Here is a 25,495-nt window from a genome sequence, read left to right on the forward strand (position 1 = left end):
GTCCAAGTGCTTCTTTCGTACACTTGAAAAAAAAGCAAATAGATAATATATCACTACTCAGGACTCAAATGCTACCCTTGGATCTTTGAATTTTGCTTCTTCTATGTGATAAGAACAACACAGTAGTGACCATGCACGTTGCTTCAGGTTCAATGTGCATGGCCACTGCACTCTTCATTAATATTGCAAAGATTTGCTACCACGTTTTAAAATAAAAACAATTTTATTTGGATTAGGTATCATGCGTGTTATGGCCAAGGCACATGTGTTGAGTTCTTTCTACTATTTATAATGTTGCAAGGTAGCCTTACTTCCCAAAGACATTTATACACTTCCTTGCTAGTCTTGAGTGTAATATTAATCCATCCATTTATTCATTCTTTCATGAGCCATCTGAGACCAGCTCTCAGCAAGGAACTAGAGGAAATTCCAAAGATATAGAAGTTGGCTTCCTTTTTACGATATTTCTTGCTTGTGCTGCTTTATGTTTAGAACATTATTGGGGAATTTTAAAAGGTGTATTGAATGAGGTATAACAATAGCAATGGACTGCAGAGACTTTCTTAATCTCTTTCTAACACTGACACCACTGGTAACATTTTTTAAGCAAACTTCAAGGGACATAACTCTTTCCACAAGGACAAGAAAGTGTGTGTGTATGCATGGGGCAGGGGTGGAGGGAGGGAGGAAGGAGGAGGAAAAGGAGGAGGGCAAGAAAGACAGAAAGAGAGAGAACATGCTACAAAAGTCACCAAACATATATTGAAAAATAGGCTTCAAAATATATAAGCTAAGAGCAATAACCATAAAAGCAAATATAGTCAACAATCTGATCTTTCACTTGACTTCATTGAAACCAAAAGGATTTTGATGGCAGCTCTTTGGCTAGGGCATCTATGTTAAGTGTTCCCTTACGGATAGAGAAAGTGGCATACCTCCACTGCCCTGCCTCTGCTAGTAGTTAGGGCTACTCCCATCTGTAGTAGTTAGGGCTACACCCAACTGTAGTACTTAGGGCTACACCTGTAGTAACCAATGAGTTGAGGGTGACCTGATAACAAATTCAGAAATTATTCCTAGTTCAAAAGATATAGCATCCCAGCTACCCAAAGAAAAATCCCTTAGTTATCTTGTACTCTGAATACCTCACCTAAGGGTTAAATAATTATTAATATCATTTTAGTGCGTCATGAGGTATCAGTGTGCTCTTTTTTCCTCTTTCTTGTTTTTCATGTTTATGTTTGCAGGGGTCAGTGTATAGTTTTTTACAGTCTCATCATCCATCTCAGTTATAAAACATGAAGGTTTCAGCTATATCAAATTTCAAACTAAGTAATCAAATCCAAATATGTGAAATAAAGTGACATAACCCACCACTAATTAGTGCCCTCCTATAATTAATGTGAAGTTAAACCTTGTTTAATATACAAACTGCAGAGTCCTACTCAAATAAAAAGCAAAAAAATAGTCTTTCAATAATTATGTATTAAATCGATTGTAGACAGGCACTGTTGCAGGTTCTGTGAATACAGTGATGAAAGGGCTTAGAGTCAAAGGGGTCAGAGGCTGGTAAATGCTATGGAGATACTAAAAGTAACCATGTGAAGGAAAGCAACAGCAAAGTCCTCTCTGAGAAGGTACCATTTAGGCTAAAATTGAAATGTCAAGGAGGAAACAATCTTAAGAAGATAAGGAGGAAGATCTCTCCAGGCAGAGGGAACGCTCAGTGCACAGGATTTAAGTGCAAATAAGTTTGGCACGTGGCTGAAGCAGAGAGAGCTATGGCGAGAACAGGATCACAAAAGAAGCTCAGAGAAGTAGGCAAGTCATGTAGGACTTCGCAAGCCGGAATAAGGAGAGTGGATTTCCTAAGTGGGAATGGGGAGCTTTAAAGTGTTCTTAAGCAGGAGAGCAACACACAGAGGATGAATTTTCGGGGAGCGACAATCCGAGAAAGGACACCAAGGAGACACCATGCTGACTTGAACTAGAATGTTAGGAGAAAGAGGAAAGACAGGTTTGAGATATGTTTTGAATATAGGGTTAATCAAAACAGGCTGACAGAGACAAGACCAACTCCTAGATACCTGGATTGAACAAGTACTGCGAGCATGGCAGTGCCGGTACTGAAATGGGGAAGACTTGAAGGGGTGGAGGGTGTACAGTTTTGTTGTGGCCTTGTTCTGCCTCAGATGTCTAGGCACACCAGGCCTTGGTGTTTTATCAAGCAATATACTTCACCACCCTAATGTTTATAAAAATTAATAATATCATGATAGGCAGACAAACTAAACCTCTTTGTATCACTATTTTGTCACACTCATTCTCCAAGTATCCTGCCTTAGAAAAAGTTGCATCTCTGAAGAAAGATGGGTATGCTGAAATGTAAAATGGGCATGAGGGCCAACATCCTTGGGCAACAGTATCTTGCACCCTCAACGTTAAAAATAACCCACTCCACAGCTTAAGACACTGAATGACAAAATGATGGAGCAAAGCCAAAAAGAGAACAAATACCCTGATCAGCTGAGAAGACAGGCTTTTATCCTAGGGCAGCTCATTCTTGTACAGTGAGACTGTTTAGTCTGAAAGAGAAATCAGTGTGAAAATACAGCTCTTGGACGTTCTTGCTCTTATCTGAAGCCACAGAGACCTTTAAAATCCTCCCACCAGAATGGCATAGAGGACAGGGCAAGGGTTAAAACAAACTAACTCAAGATATTGCTTTAGACACCAGGAAGTACCACATTCCATCTATAGTATTACAGAAAACAAAAACAAGCAATGCAGAATAGTGGCCAGAAGTAAGCAAAAGAGAGAGGGAGAGAGATTAGAATCTGAAAAAAAAATACTACAAATACAATATTCTAAACATTCCTGCCTGAAGATTTCCCTATTACTCTAGTAAGAATAATATGTATCGCGCTTCCCTGGTGGCGCAGTGGTTAAGAATCTGCCTGCCAATGCAGGGTACATGGGTTCGAGCCCTGGTCCAGGAAGATCCCACATGCCGCGGAGCAACTAAGCCCATGTGCCACAACTACTGAAACCTGCGTGCCTAGAGCCTGTGCTCCGCAACAAGAGAAGCCACCGCAATGAGAAGCCCTTGCACCGCAATGAAGAGTAGCCCCCGCTGGCTGCAACTAGAGAAAGCCTGAGCGCAGCAACGGAAGACACAACGCAGCCAATCAATCAATCAATCAATCAATCAATAAAATAAAAAAGAATAGCTCAACCCCTAGGGTTGCTTTAAAAAAAAAAAAAGAATAATCTATGTCAAAGTTTTTTCACAACAAATCCATAGATATAGAACACTTTGAAAACAAATTCCATTTCCCTCTTGCTTCTGAAGCCACATCCTTTGATTAATTATTTTCATGACAAATAGCATTAAGTGAGCTCACAGATGCAATATTCACATCTAATATAACCAGAATCCTTTTATCTACCTGATTTTTAAACTTTTAATGACTATAGGAAACTTGTCATAGAGGTAAGATGGACATATTTTCAGATACCAAGCATTGTACCAAGAAGACTCTCTTGTTCACTGTTATTAAATGAAACATTTGTATAATAATAGCAGCTATCACTTGAGTACTTACCATATGTCAGACACAAATGTACTATTTACATAGTATCTTATTTAATATGTAAATCATTCGATGTACTAGGTACTCCATTAAAAGAGAAATAAGGAAAAAGCAGCGCCCATTACGGTGGACATGCTAGCTGTTCTTCGGATAGTAATAAAGTTCTAGGTGGGATATGGATGCCAAGCTAGACATTGTATTGAATATGTCCCCAGGCTCCCTTGCAGCTAATGTGGCCACGTGTCCAAGCTCTTATCAATGGAGTGTGGGTGGAAGCAATGCATGCACATGTCACCTCACTTGCTTGAGTGGAAATCAGTGCAACTGGATTAGACACTCTCGCCCTTCTCATAGCTACGATGGCCATTTCAGCTCTGTTCCTATTTGACTGTAAGCAGCAGGGCTACCAGCCAGATGATAATGCTTAAGACTGTTTATGGAACCACTATTTTGATGTCTATTTGTTGCAGCAGCTTAGCTACTCTAATTAATAGATCGTACACACACATATGTATATACATACGTGCAGCCATACATATGTGTGTGTTTTACAGTCAATAAACAATAGGGGCTTTTGTTTTTACTTTTGCAGGATTATTAATCCATTAAGTTCCTTAAGAGTAAGTACAGACCAAATCGCCAAGATCACCCACATGAGCTATAAATGAAACTATTGTTTTCTGATTATTACTGCTAACAACATTTCAATTGCACAGTTTTGAATTTAAATGTTATAGTTTACAAAACATTTCCAAAAACATTCTCTCTTGATCCTCATTACATTCCTTTTACTTTGTACTTAACGAAACATATTCAGAGCAGCTGGTGACCTGCCAAATAGTACACAGCCCTCAACTAGCAGAGGAGGCACTAAACCAAAATCTGTGCTCTTTCGACACCAACTTCCGCCAATTCTTTTTTCCACAGCATTAACCAGCAGTTTTACTGTTATACAACATACAAAGCAGAAGGAATAAAAATATAACTTCTCATCCCATAAGTATCCTCATGGGCTAGTGAGGACATTATTTAGATGAGATAGTTTTTCTGAAGGCCCTGAAGATATAGACAGCTGCTCAGGGCCACATCAAAGTGTCTGCGGGAAAAATAATCTGAAACTGGAACCTCTAAAAAGGAGAAAGCTCAGAAGTGGAATTCTAATAGAAATGAAGCCTCAATGAATTTTAGATTCCTCCAGTATATTAGTCCAGATTTAGGTGATTAACATCCTGAGATATTTAATATAAATGAAAATATTGCATATTCTTCTAATCCTAATTATACTGCATATTCTTCTAATCCTAATTATTTATGGATCCATCAACCATAAAAGGAATTAAAAAAAAAAAAAGGAATTATTCAACACTAGATAAATTATTAAATTCATTAATTACTAACCTAGAGAATTATTGTTGGCTGACTTGATTAGGTCTCTCTTTAAAACCAACAGTTTAAAGAAACGTCAATTAATTTGACACTAGTGATTTCAGAAGCTGTAAAACATATGAACATGGTTTAATGAGATGCTTTTATTCTGTGTTCTGTTTTCATTAATTGATAAAGAAATATTCACTGATATTTTGGTTCAAAGTCACTGCATAAGCTGTCTTTTACATAACAGTAAATTAAAAATTAAAATTCCTTCTTAAATTAGCAAGTAATGATTGTTTAATTACAAAAGAGGAAATGCTTGGTAACTTCTTTCTCAACTGTTAAAAGGAAAGTAATATTGTTGGTGAAGAAATGAGGATTCGCGTCGACTGTGGCTGATTTCTGTGAAGAAATTTATTTTAATGACTGGATCATTAAATCCCCCTAAGGCTATGCAACAGGTATGATAAAGCATGGAAGAAATTTTATAAAGATATAAAACCTCCTTCTCCCTTAGCTGCCAGGATACCACTTTGTTCCAATTCTCTTCCAAATTCTGACAACTTATCAGTATTTTCCAGTATTGCCTGTCTGTCTCCAGAGCTTTTTCTTGTTATCCCATATACTCCCCCAGGATGATTTCATCCACACCCGTGAATTCAACTAGCACCAATACGCTGACTGTCAAAATCCATATCTTCAACACAAACCCCATGCTAAGTTCCCAATCCATATTTTGAAACCTCTACTTCTATATCCCAGGACTTCAAAATCAACATGTTCCAGATTTACTATCTCTACTCCCTAACCCACACCCAAATCAGTTGTTAGCCCTCCTGTGTCCCCTCTCTCAATGAATGGTTTCAATCTTCTCCTGCAGTGCTTTGTCCGTGTTACTCTGGGTACACCCATGAGCATCTATGGCCTTCATATCACAGGAGCAATGCCATGCTTCCCAAGGAAGAGAGGAGAAACCTAAAATCCTCCACTCTTGTTTACTTTGGCCCTGGAGATCCATGCAGCCCAGCTTATGTGCATATTTCACAAATTTTTCTTGAAAACAATTCCTTAAGTTGCAACTATAGCCTTTCTCTCTATAAGGTCACATGTAGTCCACAGAGTCAGACTGTATTATTCCCAATGTCATGTTGTCATCTGCAACTACCCTTCTCTCCAAACTCAGCTCTCCAGGAACGATACACTAACATTTCTTTTGCAAGCTTCTTTCTTCCAAAAAAGTCTAGCCATGCACACAGAAGCCTAGAAAAATTGCTGGTCTCACATACCCAGAAACATTTGAATCTCTATTTAATCTCAACTCTCTCTGTCTGTCTGTCTGTCTGTCTCTCTCTCTCTCTCACACACACTCACACACACACACACACACACACACACACACTTACTTCCAAATCTGCAAACTCAATGTCTGCATTTCTCATCTCCTAACATTCACCTTCATCCCTGTCACAGGGGCAGATAGTAAACTGACATAAAAAAAAAAAGAGCATAAATTTAAAATGAAGTTAAAAATGTATTTTGCCAATTATTTTCAAATTATTCAATGTTTTTGATGGGTCTACAAGATTGGAGTCAACAGTGTGGCTTGATAAAGTTTTAACAGCATGTTGTTACTAAATCCATTATTTAAAATCAGTATTTCTATCTGGAATACTGGTTAATCTAGGCCAACCTATTTATTTTTTTCAGAAGCTGCTCACAGAAAATAAATCAAGTAGCACAGTAATGGCAAAGCCAATCCCTTAATCTCTCCACATTAATTTTCTTCCTCTGTATCACAAATCAGCACAAATTCAGCAGCTTAAAACAGTAATTTATTAGCTCATAATTATCTAGGTCAGAAGTCCAAGCATAAAGACACTGGTTTCACTGCTCAGTCTCACAGGCTAAAATCAAGGTGTCAGTCAGGCTGTATTCTCATCTGGAACGCAGCTCCTCCTACAAGACATGAAGTTGAGGCAGAATGCAATTCCTTGCAGTCATAGGACTGTAGTCCCCAATTCTTTATTGGCTGTCAGCTGGAGGTTGTTCTCAGGTCTCAGGGGCCAGCCTCATTCCTTGCCATGTGATCCTCCCCATCTTCAAAGCAAGCAACAGAGATTTTCCCTTGTGTCAAAAATTCCCACTCACTGTGAATCTCGTTCTGCAGGAAGAGTGCAGTCCCTTTTAAAGACTGATCTGATGAGGTCAGGTTCACCAAGGAAAAATCCCCCCCCTTTTTTTTAACATCTTTATTGGAGTATAATTGCTTTACAATGGTGTATTATTTTCTGCTTTATAACAAAATTAATCAGCTATACATATACATATATCCCCATATCTCCTCCCTCTTGCATCTCCCTCCCACCCTCCCTATCCCACCCCTCTAGGTGGACACAAAGCACCAAGCTGATCTCCCTGTGCTATGCAGCTGCTTCCCACTAGCTAGCTATTTTACATTTGGTAGTGTGTATATGTCCATGCCACTCTCTCACTTCGTCCCAGCTTACCCTTCCACCTCCCTGTGTCCTCAAGTCCATTTTCTACATCTGTGTCTTTATTCCTGTCCTGCCTCCAGGTTCTTCAGAACCTTTTTTTTTTTAATTCCATATATATGTGTTAGCATACGGTATTTGTTTTTCTCTTTCTGACTTACTTCACTCTGTATGACGGTCTCTAGGTCCATCCACCTAACTACAAGTAACTCAATTTCGTTTCTTTTTATGGCTGAGTAATATTCCACTGTATATATGTGCCACATCTTCTTTATCCATTCATGTCAATGGACACTTAGGTTGCTTCCATGTCCTGGCTATTGTAAATAGAGCTGCAATGAACATTTTGGTACATGACTCTTTTTGAATTATGATTTTCTCAGGGTATATGCACAGCAGTGAGATTGCTGGGTCGTATGGTAGTTCTATTTTTACTTTTTTAAGGAACCTCCATACTGTTCTCCATAGTGGCTGTATCAATTGACATTCCCACCAACAGTGCAAGAGGGTTCCCTTTTCTCCACACCCTCTCCAGCATTTATTGTTTGTAGATTTTTTGATGATGGCCATTCTGACCCATGTGAGGTGATACCTCATTGTACTTTTGATTTGCATTTCTCTAATGATTAGTGATGTTCAGTATCCTTTCATGTGTTTGTTGGCAATCTGTATATCTTCTTTGGAGAAATGTCTATTTAGGTCTTCTGCCCATTTTTGGATTGGGTTGTTCTTTTTTTTGGTATTGAGCTGCATGAGCTGCTTGTAAATTTTAGAGATTAATCCTTTGTCAGTTGCTTCGTTTGCAAATATTTTCTCCCAGTCTGAGGGTTGTCTTTCATCTTGTTTATGGTTTCCTTTGCTGTGCAAAAGCTTTTAAGTTTCATTAGGTCCCATTTGTTTAGTTTTGTTTTTATTTCCATTTTTCTAGGAGGTGGGTCAAAAGAATCTTGCTGTGATTTATGTCATGGAGTGTTCTGCCTATGTTTTCCTCTAAGAATTTTATAGTGTCTGGCCTTACATTTAGGTCTTTAATCCATTTTGAGTTTATTTTTGTGTATGGTGTTAGGGAGGGTTCTAATTTCATTCTTTTACAGGTAGCTGTCCAGTTTTCCCAGCACCACTTATTGAAGAGGCTGTCTTTTCTCCATTGTATATTCTTGCCTCCTTTCTCAAAGATAAGGTGACCATATGTGTGTGGGTTTATCTCTGGTCTTTCTATCCTGTTCCATTGATCTATATTTCTGTTTTTGTGCCAGTACCATACTGTCTTGATTACTGTAGCTTTATAGTATAGTCTGAAGTCTGGGAGCCTGATTCCTCCAGCTCCGTTTTTCTTTCTCAAGATTGCTTTGGCCATTCAGGGTCTTTGTGTTTCCATACAAATTGTGAAATTTTTTGTTCTAGTTCTGTGAAAAATGCCAGTGGTAGTTTGATAGGGATTGCATTGAATCTGTAGATTGCTTTGGGTAGTATAGTCATTTTCACAGTGTTGATTCTTCCAATCCAAGAACATGGAATATCTCTCCATCTGTTTGTGTCGTCTTTAATTTCTTTCATCAGTGTCTTATAGTTTTCTGCATACAGGTCTTTTGTCTCCTTAGGTAGGTTTATTCCCAGGTATTTCATTCTTTTTGTTGCAATGGTGAATGGGAGTGTTTCCTTAATTTCTCTTTCTGATCTTTCATTCCCCTTTTTAAAGCTTCATCAGATGCCTAATTCAGGCTCACAGATGAAGAGAGGGAATTATATAAAGACATACAGCAGAAGGTAGAAATCTTGTAGGCCATCTTAACACTCTGCCTCCCACACTAACCTTCCTACTTATAATAGTTCTTTCCTACCACAAAATCATGCGCTAGATTGAATTACCTCCTGGGCAGGGAGAGGAGGGAAAAATAGAAAAAGAATAGACATGGGGAGAAGAATGTATGCTACTGTTATGGCTTCTTTGATTTCCACATATGTGAACTTTACAAAATTCTAAAATCTATACATTATTCAATGTGGATCTAGTAAATCTCTGAATTTCTCTGGCCTTCAATTTCATTATTTATGAAACAATGATTCCTACTTTGTAAGACTATACATTCATACATAACATGTTTATAAAATTTACAAGGTGACCAGAAAGAAAAAAATGGCCTCAACTTCACTTTATATTAATGTCCATGAAGAATAGTCTATACAACTATTCATGAAAAAAATTTTCACAAATGGTCTATTTTCTCTTAGCATTAAAACCTTCCCCTAAGTATTACTTCTACTTATAGAATTAAACTACCTTTGCAATTATTTAATCATTTTAACATTTCAAGTTACCTTCACAATTATTGTCACATTAATTTTATAATTTAAATAAGTCTATGTAAAATAGATAAAGCATGTATTACTTTTCTCATTTTACAAATGGAGAAAAAAACCTGAGTCTGAAAATGTTAAATAATTTTTCCTAGGCAAGTTAGGAACAGAACCAAAAGCAGATTCCAATTTTCATTGAGCTCATGAGCTCATAGAGTCTTTTGATGTGGGCTCTGAAGTCAAGAAAAGACAGTAATTACATCATGTTATCGAAATAACAACCAGTTTCATTCAATCACAATGGAACATTTCAATTGAATTCTGAAGAATATCCATTATAATTTAAAAATACAGCCTCTTAAGAATAATTTGTGTCATTCACTCACTCACTGAACAGTTAATACATTACAGTAACTATGGGTCCACCATGTTCTACAGTTTTGTGGGGTTTTTTCCATTTAATCCTTGCAACAACACTTTGAGAGTGGGCACTATTATTATCCTCATTTTACAGACGAGGAAACTAAAGCAAAAAAAAAGATACTTGCTCAAAATCATACACAGTAAGTGGTAGAGCTGAAACTTAAACTTTCACAATCTGGTTCCAGAATGGAGGCTCTTACCAGTAGACGCTGTTGCCTCATAGACATTTTCCTGAGTGTCTTCTAAACTCAAGGCACTGGGAATTTATTTGTACGTATGTTTTGGTTTTTTTTTAAGTAATGGAGATTATAAACTGAACCAGCAATCTGATCTGATATGAACCTGTTATATCTGATATGACTATGACATGATCTAATCTGAATCATCACTTTGTGTAGAAAATGCAATGCTACAATTTCTATAACTTTCACAATGGTAGAGACCACTGTTTTCTTCTAACTCTTCTGTTATCGGAAGAGAGTTTTCATTTGTAAAGAGTTACAGAACGTAGAAAAATGCTTACTGGACACCCCCCAAAGTCTCATTAAACATTTCTCTGAGGTACATGTCAAATACACGTTTTATCTTTTGAGATACATGTGTATTTTAATACTCTCTCTCTCCTCCTCACCACGAAAACAAAAATAAAATTAAATAACAGTGAGTTTTGTGTTGTTTTCTTTTGTTTTACTGTTACCATTTTGGTTTACTTCCTTCCAATTTTTTTTTTTTATTGGAGTATAATTGCTTTACAATGTTGTTAGTTTCTGCTGTACAATGAAGGGAATCAGCTATATGTATACATATATCCTCTCCCTCTTGGACCTCTCATCCCCCACCCCATCCCACCCATCTAGGTCATCACAAAGCACTGAGCTGGGCTCCCTGTGCTACACTACAGGTTCCCACCAGCTATCTATTTCACACATGGTAGTGTATTCATGTCAAACCTAATCTCTCAATTCATCCCACCCCTCCCCTTCCTCCCCTGTGTCCACACGTCTGTTCTCTACATCTTTATCTCTATTCCCGCCCTGGAGATAAGTTCACCTGTACTATTTTCTAGATTCCATATATATGCACTAACATATGTTTTTTTTTTCTCTTTCCGACTTACTTCACTCTGTATGACAGACTCTAGGTCCATCCACATCTCTACAAGTGGCCCAATTTCATTCCTTTTCATAGCTGAGTAATATTCCATTGTATATAGGTACCAAATCTTCTTTATTCATTCATCTGTCAATGGACATTTAGGTTGTTTCTATGACCTGGCTATTGTAAATAGTACTGCAATGAACATTGGGGTACATGTGTCTTTTTGAATTATGGTTTTCTCTGGGTATATGCCCAGTAATGGGATTGCTGGGTCGTATGGTAGTTCTATTTTAAGTTTTTTAAGGAACCTCCATACTGTTCTCCACAGTGGCTGTATCAATTGACATTCCCACCAAGAGTGCAAGAGGGTTCCCTTTTCTCCACACCCTCTCCAGCATTTATTGTTTGTAGATTTTTTGATGATGGCCATTCTGGCCTGTGTGAGGTGATACCTCATTGTAGTTTTGATTTGCATTTCTCTAATAATTAGTGATGTTGAGCATCTTTTCATGTGCCTTATGGCCATTTGCATGTCATCTTTGGAAAAATGTCTATTTAGGTCTTCGGCCCAATTTTTGATTGGGTTTTTGTGTTTTGATATTGAGTTGCATGAGCTGTTTATATATTTTGGAGATTAATCATTTGTCCATTGATTCATTTGCAAATATTTTCTCCCGTTCGGAGGGTTGTCTTTTCATCTTGTTTATGGTTTCCCTTGCTGTGCAAAAGCTCTGAAGTTTCATTAGGTCCCATTTGTATACTTTTGTTTTTATTTCCATTACTCTCGGAGGTGGGTCAAAAAAGATCTTGCTATTATTTATGTCAAAGAGTGTTCTTCCCATGTTTTCCTGTAAGAGTTTTAGAGTGTCTGGTCTTACACTTAGGTCTTTAATCCATTTTGAGTTTATTTTTGTGTATGGTGTTAGGGAGTGTTCTAATTTCATTCTTTTACATGTAGCTGTCCAGTTTTCCCAGCACCACTTATTGAAGAGGCTGTCTTTTCTCCATTGTATATTCTTGCCTCCTTTATCAAAGATAATAACCTGTTCCATTAATCTATATTTCTGTTTTTATGCCAGCACCCTACTCTCTTGATTACTGTAGCTTTGTAGTATAGTCTGAAGTCAGGGAGCCTGATTCCTCCAGCTCTGTTTTTCTTTCTCAAGATTGCTTTGGCTATTCAGGGTCTTTTGTGTTTTCATACAAATTGTAAAATTTTTTGTTCTAATTCTGTGAAAAATGCCACTGATAATTTGATAGGGATAGCTTTGAATCTGTAGATTGCTTTGGGTAGTATGGTCATTTTCACAATATTGATTCTTCCAATCCAAGAACATGGTATATCTCTCCATCTGTTTGTGTCATCTTTGATTTCTTTCATCAGTGTTTTATAGTTTTGTGCATACAGGTCTTTTGCCTCCTTAGGTAGGTTTATTCTTAGGTGTTTTATTCTTTTTGTTGCAGCGGTAAATGGGACTGTTTCCTTAATTTCTCCTTCTGATCTTTTGTTGTTAGGGTATAGGAATGCAAGAGATTTCTTTGCTTGAATTCTGTATCCTGCAACTTTACCAAATTCATTGATTAGCTCTAGTAGTTTTCTGGTGGCATCTTTAGGATTCTCTATGTATAGTATCATGTCAGCTGCAAACAGTGACAGTTTTACTTCTTTTCTGATTTGGATTCCTTTTATTTCTTTTTCTTCTCTGATTGCCGTGGCTAAGACTTTCAAACCTATGTTGAATAACAGTGGCGAGAGTGGACATCCTTGTCTTCTTCCTGATCTTAGAGGAAATGCTTTCAGTTTTTCACCACTGAGAATAATGTTTGCTGTGGGTTTGTCGTATATGGCCTTTATTATGTTGAGGTAGGTTCCCTCTATGCCCACTTTCTGGAGATTTTTTTTTGTTTATCATAAATGGGTGCTGAATTTTGTCAGAAGCTTTTTCTGCATCTATTGAGATGATCATATGGTTTTTATTCTTTAGTTTGTTAATATGGTGTATCACATTGATTTGCGTATATTGAAGAATCCTTGCATCCCTGGGATAAATCCCATTTAATCATGGTATATGATCCTTTTAATGTGTTGCTGGATTCTGTTTGCTAGTATTTTGTTGAGGGTTTTTGTGTCTATGTTCATCAGTGATATTAGTCTATAATTTTCTTTTTTTGTGATATCTTTGTCTGGTTTTGGTATCAGGGTGATGGTGGCCTCATAGAACAAGTTTGGGAGTGTTCCTCCCTCTGCAGTGTTTCGGAAGAGTTTGAGAGGGATAGGTGTTAGCTCTAATAACAGTGAGCTTTTGTTAATCTGAGTCTGAACAATATTTTTATAGCTGCAAACCCAAATCATCATTTACAAATAAAATTTTATTCTGCTGTTAGAACTTTGGTTTGTCTCCAAGAGTTTCAGCATAAGACAGAAAAAATGCCTTATTTGTTTTAAACATTATTTTTATGTAACAATGGCCAGATAGATAGCGAAGAAACCAGTATAGGAGTATCTTTAGCATACTGGAGTCTCAACAGATTATCTCTGTCATTAAAATATCTAGAACATTTAAATTATGTTAGTAGCCTTAGCCTTTATGTGATTTTTAAAATTTTTTACCATCTAATTTGAATTCTTCCCACACTGCTGACTGCTACTTGGATAATGCTTTATTCTTGTTGTATATATGTGCTTGTGTGTGTATGTTTCAAAAGATACATTCAAGAAGGGATGCATCAGTATTCCCGGCATATTTTTAAGCTGAACTCCAAATTCAAAAGATTTATGGCTTAAGTATGAGTACATAGTACATTTTCCAAAAAAAAAAAAAAAAAAACAGCCAACCTTTCATCAAAATCTGTACTAGGTATGCAAAGGGAGACAAAATCATCTGGCAACCACAGTACGTTTTTCTAGTGTTTCCTCTCACATTTTTATATTCCTTTTCCTTTCACAATTTTCAAATCCAAGTTTACAGGAAAGCTTTTTGAGAGCACAAAACCACTTCCCAATTATAGACTTGATACTTAAACAGCTTATCTAATACTTGTTTAAATAATGAACCCAATTATGACAGTCATTAGCATTTTTCCATTTGCTCTTCTCTAATTATAATAATACAGTACAAAAGGTAGAGATGTAATATAAATGATGCTAAAGGAAGAAGTGCAAAGTCAGATTCACAAGAAGTGGGAAAAGTCTCTTGGCATCTTTACCAATGCACAGTTGAAAATGTTTGCCAAGACCTGAGAGCAATGTTTGGACATGAGTCTGCAATAATTCTTATGAGAAGAGAAATTCTGCTCCCCCTAAAGGGGAAAAAGAGAATAGTCAAAGGAAGTTCTTCCTCCAGTGGTTCATTTACTTCTGTTGAATTTTTCCTTCCTAATTAGTAGGCCTCAGACTATCATCAACACTCATGCCTAGAGGTAAAGACTGGACAAAGAAATAGTAGAGACAGCAGACAGATATCTGAATGATAGAAGCTTTAAGAAATACTCTAAAACCCACCCAGAGAATTTATTTTGTTTTCTTTTACCATAATCTGTAGCATTGAAAAATAAATCTCATACTTCAAAAAAATTGGTGAGAGAGGAAAGTTCTAAGCAAGACATGTTGGCATCAATTAAAACATTTACTAAGGCTTTCCTGGTACAGTAGTTGTTCCCCTATGACTCAAGAGCCAGAGGGTGTATGCAAAATTCAGGTCTATTTGTGATTTGAGCTTTTAAAATATCATCCAAGTCTCTTTCTTTCCTCAAAAAGAGAAAGAGAACCCATTTAAGGTGCCTAGAAGCCACTGCATTCATCACACATGACCTCAAGCTTTAGGATCCATGAGGAATTCCTCAGTTGCTGCTTTCACTAAGAACTAAAAAATCCAAATGTTGGTCTTGTCAGACCCCTCTCTTGCCAGGCTTCTCCAGGATAAATGCTTCTTTGCTATCTGTGCAAGTTCCCATCCCCCATTCCACAGCCAAGCAGAGTGAGTACCGCCCCCCCAGACTGAGACGAGGCTGTTTGCCACTGTCCCAGGCTATGCAACCCTAGATCCAACCTTCAGTCCCTCCAATCTCTATCGTCAAGGAAACTATGATTTGTCTTTTTATCAGATCTCCCTATCTCCATCAGCAGATTCTTTCACAAATAGTATAAGCAGATTTTCTTGAGGTAAAAGGAGGGATTATAGAAAGAAGAGTCTTCTCTACCTTCCAATCAATTATTAAGGAGAGGAATGCCAAAGTTTTTAGGCCCATTTCCTCCATTGTGGGTCATGGTTCATAATATGGTATGAACCATAAATAGGACTGGATTACCCCAGTTAAATAAACTAGCCAAAGTTAAAGTGAAAAGATATCTTAAATGAAACATAAAGAATCAAAAAGAAAATCTATTCTGAAGCTCATTGCCCCCATTTCTTCTTTGGACAAAAGAAGACTCTTCAATGTTTGTTACACTGCCTATGTTATGTTTTAACCCAGTTTTAGTGGAGTGAGGTAAATTAAGTCTGATTAACCATGCTTCCAAGAGTATAACTTCTAGGCTATATGGTCACAAAAGAAATAAGAGCAGGAGAAGAAAGTTGACCTGGAAGGTGACCAATACAAATTAAATGAACTCTCATGCTAGCACAAGATTCTATGATTCTAATAAGTAAACATTTACTTGCCTTAGAAACTTCATGTGAATGTCTTCTTTTGTTCATTCATTTCACATTTTAATATGTGCCAAGCTCTGATGGAAGGACTGGGGATACAATGTAGAGCAAGCCAGGCATGATCTATAATCTCACTGAGCTTATATTTTATGGGAGTGATAGAAATCAAAATATAGAACAGGTACTATATACCATATGCAAAAATTAATTGTAAATGGACCAAAGATTTAAAATATAAGAGGTAAAACTATAAAAGTTTTAGAAGAAAACATAGGGGAAAACTTCATGACATTGGATTTGGCAATTATTTCTTGTATATAATATCAAAAGCACAAGCAAAAAGAAAAAATAGATAATTTGGACTTCCTCAAAATTAAAAACTTTTGTACATTGAAGGACACTATCAACAGAGTAAAAAGGCAACTCATAGAATGGGAGAAATATTTGCAAACCATCTATCTGATAAGAATATATAAAGAACTCCTATAACTCAACAATAAAAACTGATCAAAAAATGGCAGGAGACTTAAATAGGCATTTCTGTAAGAAAGATAAACAAATGGGCAATAAGCACATGAAAAACATGCTCAACATCACTCACCATTAGGGAAATGTAAGTCAAAACTACAATAAGATACCACTTTACATCCATTAGGATGACTAATATCAAAAAAACAAATAAACAATAAACAAACAAAACCCACACAGAAAATAAGTGTTGGTGAGGATGTGGAGAAATTAAAACCCTGTTCACTGCTGGTGGGAATGTAACGTAGTGCAGTCACTATGGAAAACTGTATGGTGGTTCCTAAAAAACTTAAACATGGAATTATCATATGATTCAGCAATTCCATTTGAGTATATACCCAAAAGATTTGAAAGCAGGGACTCAAACAGATATCTGTATACAGAGCAGCATTACTCACAATAGCCAAAAGGTGAAAGCAAACTAAGTGTCCATCAATGAACAAATGGATGAACAAAATGTGGTTTACACACATACAGTGGAATATTATTCACACTTAAAAAGGAAATAGGGCTTCCCTGGTGGCGCAGTGGTTGGGAGTCTGCCTGCCAGTGCAGAGGACATGGGTTCGAGCCCTGGTCTGGGAGGATCCCACATGCTGCAGAGCAGCTGAGCACGTGAGCCACAATTGCTGAGCCTGCGCGTCTGGAGCCTGTGCCCCGCAACAAGAGAGGCCGCGATAGTGAGAGGCCCGCGCACCGCGATGAAGGGTGGCCCCTGCTTGCCACAACTAGAGAAAGCCCTCGCACAGAAATGAAGACCTAACACAGCCATAAATAAATAAATTTAAAAAAAAAAAAAGGAAATAAATTCTGACATACGCTGCAATACAGATGAACCTTGAGAACATATGCTAAGTGAAATAAGCAATCACAACAGGACAACTACTGTATGATTTCATTTATATGAGGTATCGATACATCGAGTAGTCAAACTCATCGAGACTCAATATAAAATGGTGGGTGCCAGGGACTGGGACAAGGGAGGTATAGGAAGTTATGGTTTAATGGGTATGGAGTTTCCCACTCCCACTCCTAGGCATTTACCCAGACAAAACTATAATTAAAAAAGATACATGCACTTCTATGTTCATAGCAGCACTATTTACAATAGCCAAGACATGGAAACAAATATCCATGAACAGATGAATGGATAAAGAAGATGGGGTATATATACACAATGGAATATTCAGACGTCAAAAAGAATGAAATAATGTCATTTGCAGCAACATGGGTGGACCTAGAGATTATCATACTAAGCGAAGTCAGAAAGAATGAGACAAATATCACATGATATCACTTACATGTGGAATCTAAAATACGATACAGATCAACATATCTATGAAACAAAAACAGACACAGATATAGAGAACAGAGTCGTGGTTGCCAAGGGGGAGGGAGGGGAGGGGAGGGAAGGAATGGGAGTTTGGGAATAGCAGATGCAAACTATTATATATAGGATGGATAAACAACAAGGTCCTACTGTATAGCACAGGAGACTATATTCAATACCCTGTGACAGATCATAATGAAAAAGAATATGAAAAAGAAATACATATGTATAACTGAGTCACTTTGCTGTGCAGAAGAAATTAACACAACATTGTAAATCAACTATGCTTCAATAAAATTTTAAAAACGGGTATGGCGTTTCACTTTAGGAAGATGAAAAAAAGTTCTGGAGATGGACGGTGGTGATGTTTGCACAACAGTGTGAATGTCCTAAAAGCCACTGAATTTTGCATGTAAAAATCGTAAATATTATGCCATGTGTATTTACCACAATTTTAAAAAAGAGGATAATTTCAGATACTGAGAAGTGTATAAAGAAACATAATATCATGGAGTGACTGGAGAAAGGGTGAAGACAGCATTAGAATGAGCTAGAGTACTCAGAGGAAGTGACGTCTTTCTGAGATCTGAATGATAAGAGTCAAAAAGGTAAGACCTGAGGGGCAAGCATTACCTGCAAAGAGAAGAACAAATGCAAAGTCCCTGAAGCAGGCATGAGCTTTGTATTCCACGGACCAGAAAGGGGGCGCAATAGTGAGGTCCAGGAACATTGATACGGGATGACCTACAAGAGACATGTAAGGCATTGTTGGCCACGGAAGCTGTGCAAATCTTCTTCTAAGGACACTGTGAAACCTTGGGAGATTCTGGAGCAAGGGAATTATGTGATCTAGTTTGTCTGTAAAAGATCACTTGGGGTGCTGTGTAGAAAATGAATCATAAGAGGGCAAGAATCAAAGCTGATCAATTAGGAGTTGTTACAACAGTACGGAGTAGACATGGTGATGGCTTAGAATAGATAATAGGCATGGAGATGGAGATAAATTAATACATTCAACATATGTTTTGAAGGTAAAGCCGACAAATCTTGCTGACTTACTTATGGGTAGGGTAGCTGTATATTCCCGGTTTGCCTGGGACAAAGCTGATTTCTGTTGTCCCAGTGCCCTGTAGAGTTAGTGCCTCTTTTATTCTCAACATTATCCCAGTTTGGACAATAAATCATATAATTGCCCGAGCCATGGGGAATAAAGAAAAAAAGAAGAATCAAGGATGACTCTTCAGCTTCAGCAACTAGCAGTTTGTGGTTTTGATGTTTCAGTCTGTTAACAGTATCACTGAGAAGAAAGAATACAGTTAGAACTCTGAAGTCCATTTGTTTTATCCATGAGTTCTTTCTGCCCCTGTTCCTCATTCCATCTCAATTCAGTAGGTATGTACGCATCTCAAAACTTCAGTAGAAAAAAAAAAAAAATAAGGCCAACTGAGTCAGCCAACTAAATGATAGCTCAAATAACTGGCCAGAAAATAAATGGAAAAAAGAGCAATTTCCAGGAGGAGTAGCATGTACAGGAGTGGCTCTCACGGTGCCTCCAGCCCTTCTGCTCATGCAGAGACAAAGATCATGGAAGAGGATCGCTGGTCTGGCAAGGCTGGTAGAATGAGCTGTATCCTGGAACCTGGAGCCTGCAATGGGTTTATACCACAAAGTGAATAGAAGGAAAGACTGAGGGGAAGCCTCAGGGAAAAAAGCCCTAAAGAGAGACTGCTTGCTCCACAGCAGACGGCATTGGCATTGAGTTAGAAAACACATCAGAAGTGGGGAAATAAGGCTACATAAGAATTCTTCCTTAGAAGGACGTTAGTGGCACAAGAACACCTTGCATCTAAACAATTAGAAGTGATGGAGTTAGTCCTATGGAAAATTTGAAAGTCAAGAAATAGGTTTTGGGGCTTCCCTGGTGGTGCAGTGGTTGGGAATCTGCCTGCCAATGCAGGGGACACGGGTTCGAGCCCTGGTCTGGGAGGATCCCACATGCCGCGGAGCAACTGGTCCCGTGGGCCACGATTGCTGAGCCTGCGCGATTGGAGCCTGTGCTCCGCAACAAGAGAGGCCGCGATAGTGAGAGGCCCGCGCACCGCGATGAAGAGTGGCCCCCGCTTGCCACAACTAGAGAAAGCCCTCGCACAGAAACGAAGACCCAACACAGCCAAAAATAAATAAATAAATAAATAAAATTAAAAAAAAAAAAAAAAAAAGAAATAGGTTTGGATATCTGGAATACTGAAATACTCTCAGTGAGGGTCAGACTTATTATTTTGCATTCTGAGGCAAAAAACCAGGCTGACCTGTTATCTATTCTTCTCACAAAACACACACATACACAACAAAACAAGACAGAAATTCTAAGGATTTAGTGTTACTTTTTCTTTTCCTTTATCCAAAGGAGAAGCAGTAGCGATGAAAAAATTCTCTAAAGTTTACTTCTTAATTCTAAAGTTCAACAGATTTCCTCAAGGCCAAAATAGGATGCCAAACCAAACCTGAGACAACTGTTAACCAAATGAACACCAAAGCTTTGTACTACAACTATTCTCCTTTATTGATATTTGAAGGCCAGTTAGTTACGATTAAACCCTCTTACTACAAAATGAACCAATATACTCTTTAAAGTGATTGATAATTGACTAGGGACTGTCAGTCAATGTGATCTGGGTAAAGAAGCAAACAGAAAGATTAGCTGTGTTTCAAAGGGAGTTGTGGTACTTCCCCTGCTACCCATAATTTCTAGCCTATTTTAAGCCTCAGTTTTGTGAACCATCTACATACTATGATTTCCAGTATTATCTTAAATGAAAGAACACTAGCAGTGCCCAAGGACTCAATACCGATTCTTTAATTTCAGTAATTGATTCTGTCAGTTGATAGCTTTAGGATGAGACAAACAGGATATGAAGAGTAGCAGGACTGAACTAGAGTCTAAATTCAGCTGTAACATCATGGTGGGGATGGGGGGAGCACAAGGGAGGGGGGGTCAGGGTGTGGCCAGGAGAGAATAAGAACCCCTTAAGGCCAATTGAATCTATTCTATATTCCTGTTAACCTGGTCCAATCTTTTAAAAATATATGGTTCACAGAATGATCTTTTAAAAACCACAGAGTTAAAACAAGTAATTGCTAAAGAGGCATTAGAATTGAAGGTTAGGTGAAGTCCACTATTTTTTCTGGTTTCCAAGATCAACAACTGTGGGTAACATATTTGATGAGGCTTTTGCCTATACAAATATCATTCATCTTGCCACCCTCATTTGCCTTACTTTCTTAACAGAGTTCTTTAATCACAGATATTTCCACAGATCCATCAAACCTCGCTCATCATTCTATCCTGTAGTCAATATTAAGAGGGATATCATCACGATGTTGTCCTTTATGAGTTATGTGCTACCTAAATATTATCACTTCTTACAAGGTTGCCTGCACATGATGTGCCACACATAGTTACCTTCAGGCCCTTGCAGTGTCTGCTCATTTCACTTAACATTAGAGTCTCGGGACTTCCCTGGTGGCACAGTGGTTAAGAATCCACCTGCCATGGGCTTCTCTGGTGGTGCAGTGGTTGGGAATCCACCTGCCAGTGCAGGAGACACGGGTTTGAGCCCTGGTCCGGGAAGATCCCATATGCCGCAGAGCAACTAAGCCCGGACGCCACAACTACTGAGCCTTGCTCTAGAGCCCGCGAGCCACATCTCCTGAGCCTGTGTGCCACAACTACTGAAGCCCGTGCGCCTAGAGCCTGTGCTCCACAGCAAGAGAAGCCACTGCAACGAGAAGCCCGTGCACTGCAACAAAGAGTAGCCCCGGCTCGCTGCAACTAGAGAAAGCCCACGCACAGCAACGAAGACCCAACACAGCCAAAAATAAATAAATAAAATAAATAAATTTATTAAAAAAAAAAAAAAAATCCACCTGCCAGTGCAGGGGACATGGTTTCGATACCTGGTCCAGGAAGATCCCACGTGCCACGGAGCAACTAAGTCCATGCGCCACAACTACTGAGGCTGTGCTCTAGAGCCCACGAGGCACAACTACTGAGCCCGCATGCCACAACTACCGAAGCCCATGCGCCTAGAGCCCGTGCTCCGCAGCAAGAGAAGCCACTGCAAATGAGAAGCCTGTGCAACTGCAATGAAGAGTAGCCCCTGCTCGCGGCAACTAGAGAAAGCCTGTGCGCAGCAACAAAGACCCAACGCAGCCCAAAAAAAAAAAAAAACATTAAAAAACATTAGAGTCTCCCTTGGTTTCAGTTCACATTCAGATCTTGGCTTTTTTAATGGATAAAATTTTAACATGATTTCAAAATCATCTCTAACCTCTAGTCCAGTAAACTCTCGGGGGATTTATTCAAAAATTTCAATTGGTGGACTGAATTGAAAGCTTTTTCTACAAATAAGTGATGAGCTATAGGAAATTAGACTCTGACTAAAATCTCCTGGCAGTCACTTATACGGCCATAATCCAATAAAACATGTTCAAACTACCACAAAGTTATCAAAATTATACTGCAAAATCAAAGAAAACAGAAAATAAAATATGTTTCTTCTTTGGAAAATAGAAGCATACTTTTACAGTTTGAAGAATAGTGAGGTTTCTAAACACAACATTTGGCATCACTTTGAGCAATCTGTTGATTTAGAAAGAGAAAGAGCTTGCCTCAAGACTGTGTGAATAAGACATTTTCCTTTGGCGATTGAGGAATATTTGGAGGCTGAAATAGAGTCACTATCAATTCTAGTGCTAAAGCCTCAAGGTCAACTGAAAAACTAGTCTGCTCTCTGTTTCTTTTCTACAGTCACTTAATTACTCCCTTTTTTTCTTTTTTGAACATGACAAATATTTTTTCTAAAGAATAGATAAAATCCCAATTGCAACCTTCATTTTCCAGGTTAAATATTCCCAGTTTGATCAAGATAAATGACCAAAGTTATCTCTTCTTTGGTTCTTTAGTCCTTTCCAGAAATCTGCCACTTTTGTTAAAACATCTCATAAATCCTTCAGAGCATAGCCAGCATGGGCCTAAATTTGATTTCTAATAATTAAGACTGAATAACGCTGGCAAAGCTGGATTCTTTACTACATAATATAGATATTCATGCCTAGTCTCCATTGTTTTCCCACTTTTAGGAAATCTGAACCAAAGATTTGAATATTCACACACATAATGCAGCAAAATTCATCAAACAGGTATTTTTAAGTACTTAATATGCACCAAGCATTTTGCTAGGTACAGACACAGCCTTTTCTTATCTCAGGTGCCAAGGCAAAGAGTTGGCTTGAAGTCCCAGTGCAAATTCTACATTTCTCATCCAACTTTCCCACAACTATTTCAGTCCACAGTGATTCTTTCTCTTTTCCTAAGCAACTGTAGCATTTATATCTATATTTCTCAATTTAATTCAAGGCAGTAAATGTCTATTTGACATTAAATATCATTACAGACCTTGGCACATGCTTAGCATACAGTAAAAGAATATTAAACACGTGCCTCCCCCTTTAACATAACATATATACTTACATAAACACATGGAAACCCCTTATGTAACATTTCTCCAGATACACGTCTTACATTTTTATGCCGGGTGTTTTACAATGTTCCTATCGGTAGGGGGTGGAGAAGAATATTCATTCAATGATTTGTCAGATTGAAGTCAAAGTATAAGTTCAATCACAAGACTGTTCCATAATTGGCTCATACCTGCTCTAGGAAAGAGATTTTGAAGCACCTTTTGAAGAGTTGTTATTAAGTGTTTTTAAATGTTTCCAATGAAGAGTAAAACATTCTAATGGCTATCAACAGAGTGCCAAGTTGAGTGACACATTCTTTTCAGCTGATCGTTATCAGGTATGATACTGGGCAACAACAGTGAATTGTTTAAAAGGATAAATAATAGCCACCTACTGGCATCTGTACCCACACACTCTACCTTCTTTCTTGATAACATGGAACCATCTGTGCTCCTAGTTAAGCTCAACCCTCTGTTTGTGCACTAGATCCCATCCCCTCACACTTACTCAGGAGCACTGAACCAGCTCATCTCCCTTTGCTCTTACATGAGCAGACTGTCCCTCTCATAGATCATTACCATAGACACACAAACATGCTGTGACTTCTCCCATTTTATTAAAAAAAAAAAAAATTCTTGACCTCATTCCCCTGTACCTTCATCTCTTATCACCTCATTTCTCTCTAATCCTTTATTGCAAACCTCTTTTAAAAAGTTGTTTAAACTCCTGTCTCCAATGTCTAGCCTCCCTTTCTTTCCAATCGGGCTTCCACTCCCTCCAAAACCACTCCTATCAAGGTCACAAATTACCTTCCACCTCCATAAATTCCATGGTCAGTTTTTGTGTCCAGTAGTATGAGGACTAATCAGCCCAGTTTCCTTCAAATATCTTCTTCAATTCACTTCCAGAACCCCACTGGTTTTCCTTTCCACTCCTTCTCAGCCTCCTTTAAGGTTTCCTGCTCAACTCCCCAACTTCTAATAACCTGATGCCTAGAATAGGGCCTGGAACATGGTAGATGTCTAATATACATCTCTTGAATGAATTAATAAATCAATCAATTTCATTAACAAATGTATTGAAAACCTGCTAAAGTAGCTTGGGAGATGGATCTGAGGTCAATGGTATGATTTTTTTTTTTTTATATCTCTGCCTGTTATGGGAATACTCTATTGAGAGAGAAAAGGCATAATGTTTAAATTTCCTTAGACCATTTCAGAGACATGGGCCTTGCAAATCATCTCCCTCCAAACCCCATATAATTTTTAAACTATTATAATTAAATGAATAATTACCATTTATCATTGATCAGACATTAGTTTCCAGTCAAATTTATACTTCAATAGAGGTTTTGTTTGCAATATGAAAACTTTATAGTCCATTCATATCCTTTTTATAATCAACATGTCCAGTATATTTATGGATATTTGATAGGATTTAGCATACAACTTTATTATTTTAGAATATTATAAAGGACTTGGCTGTTATAATTTTGCATTTAAAATGCATTATTGCTACATCTCTGATTTATTTCATTCTCTGTCATTGGTTAGGAGCATAACCTCCAACAATATCAATCCTTTGGGAAAATATTATCTGCTTTATAGAATCATTTTCAGGAATGTGTTGAGATGAAAAGAAATGACTGAATGCATTTATATATATTTTAACATAAGCCCCTCTTGTGTGCATGCTGTGGGTTCATCAAGGTGATATTAATGATGGAAATGAAGATCTCAGATAATAGTAATTCAAATTATAAATGTTTAATTGTAAGATGCAACGACAAGAATAGATTGTGTATTGGCATTACTAGGGTTTTTTTAAACTAAGAGAATTCACACATTCAAATAAATTTTGATTTCAAAGTTGTTATGTTTCTTAAAAGAATTAACCAGACCCCCTGGGGAGTCTAAATTTTTTAGCTACAAAGATAATAACTGCTAGAAATAATACATGCAACTAGGTGTTGTTCTTCTCAAAGTGATACCCTTGCAAGGCTGCACGATATTCCAGTGATGGTGCCATAGGCTCAGAATCTCTTCGGAACTCTACCTCTGAAAACATCGCCAAAGGTCACAACCACACTCTTTTGATTATCCTCAGAGGACAACATGTTCATACTTTGAGGGTGGATTTTTTTTTTTTTTTTTAAATAACGAAAATTATTTGGTGTCAGGGCCAATCAAT

At 37.8% G+C, this 25,495-nt stretch overlaps 1 protein-coding gene and 1 long non-coding RNA gene across 3 annotated transcripts in view; one reads left to right on the plus strand and one right to left on the minus strand.

The window, feature by feature from the left end:
• Positions 1-25,495, minus strand: part of TAFA2 (TAFA chemokine like family member 2) — a 587,396-nt gene that overhangs the window by 389,183 nt on the left and 172,718 nt on the right. The window lies entirely within an intron of this gene.
• On the plus strand, positions 16,955-20,138 carry LOC309609609. The gene is made up of 2 exons (XR_014233515.1): positions 16,955-19,686; positions 20,009-20,138. It is a non-coding gene; the product is annotated as an uncharacterized lncRNA (long non-coding RNA).

The sequence above is a fragment of the Balaenoptera borealis genome (genome assembly GCF_965194805.1).
Source record: "Balaenoptera borealis genome assembly, chromosome: 13".
In the NCBI taxonomy this organism is placed as follows: Eukaryota; Metazoa; Chordata; class Mammalia; order Artiodactyla; family Balaenopteridae; genus Balaenoptera; species Balaenoptera borealis.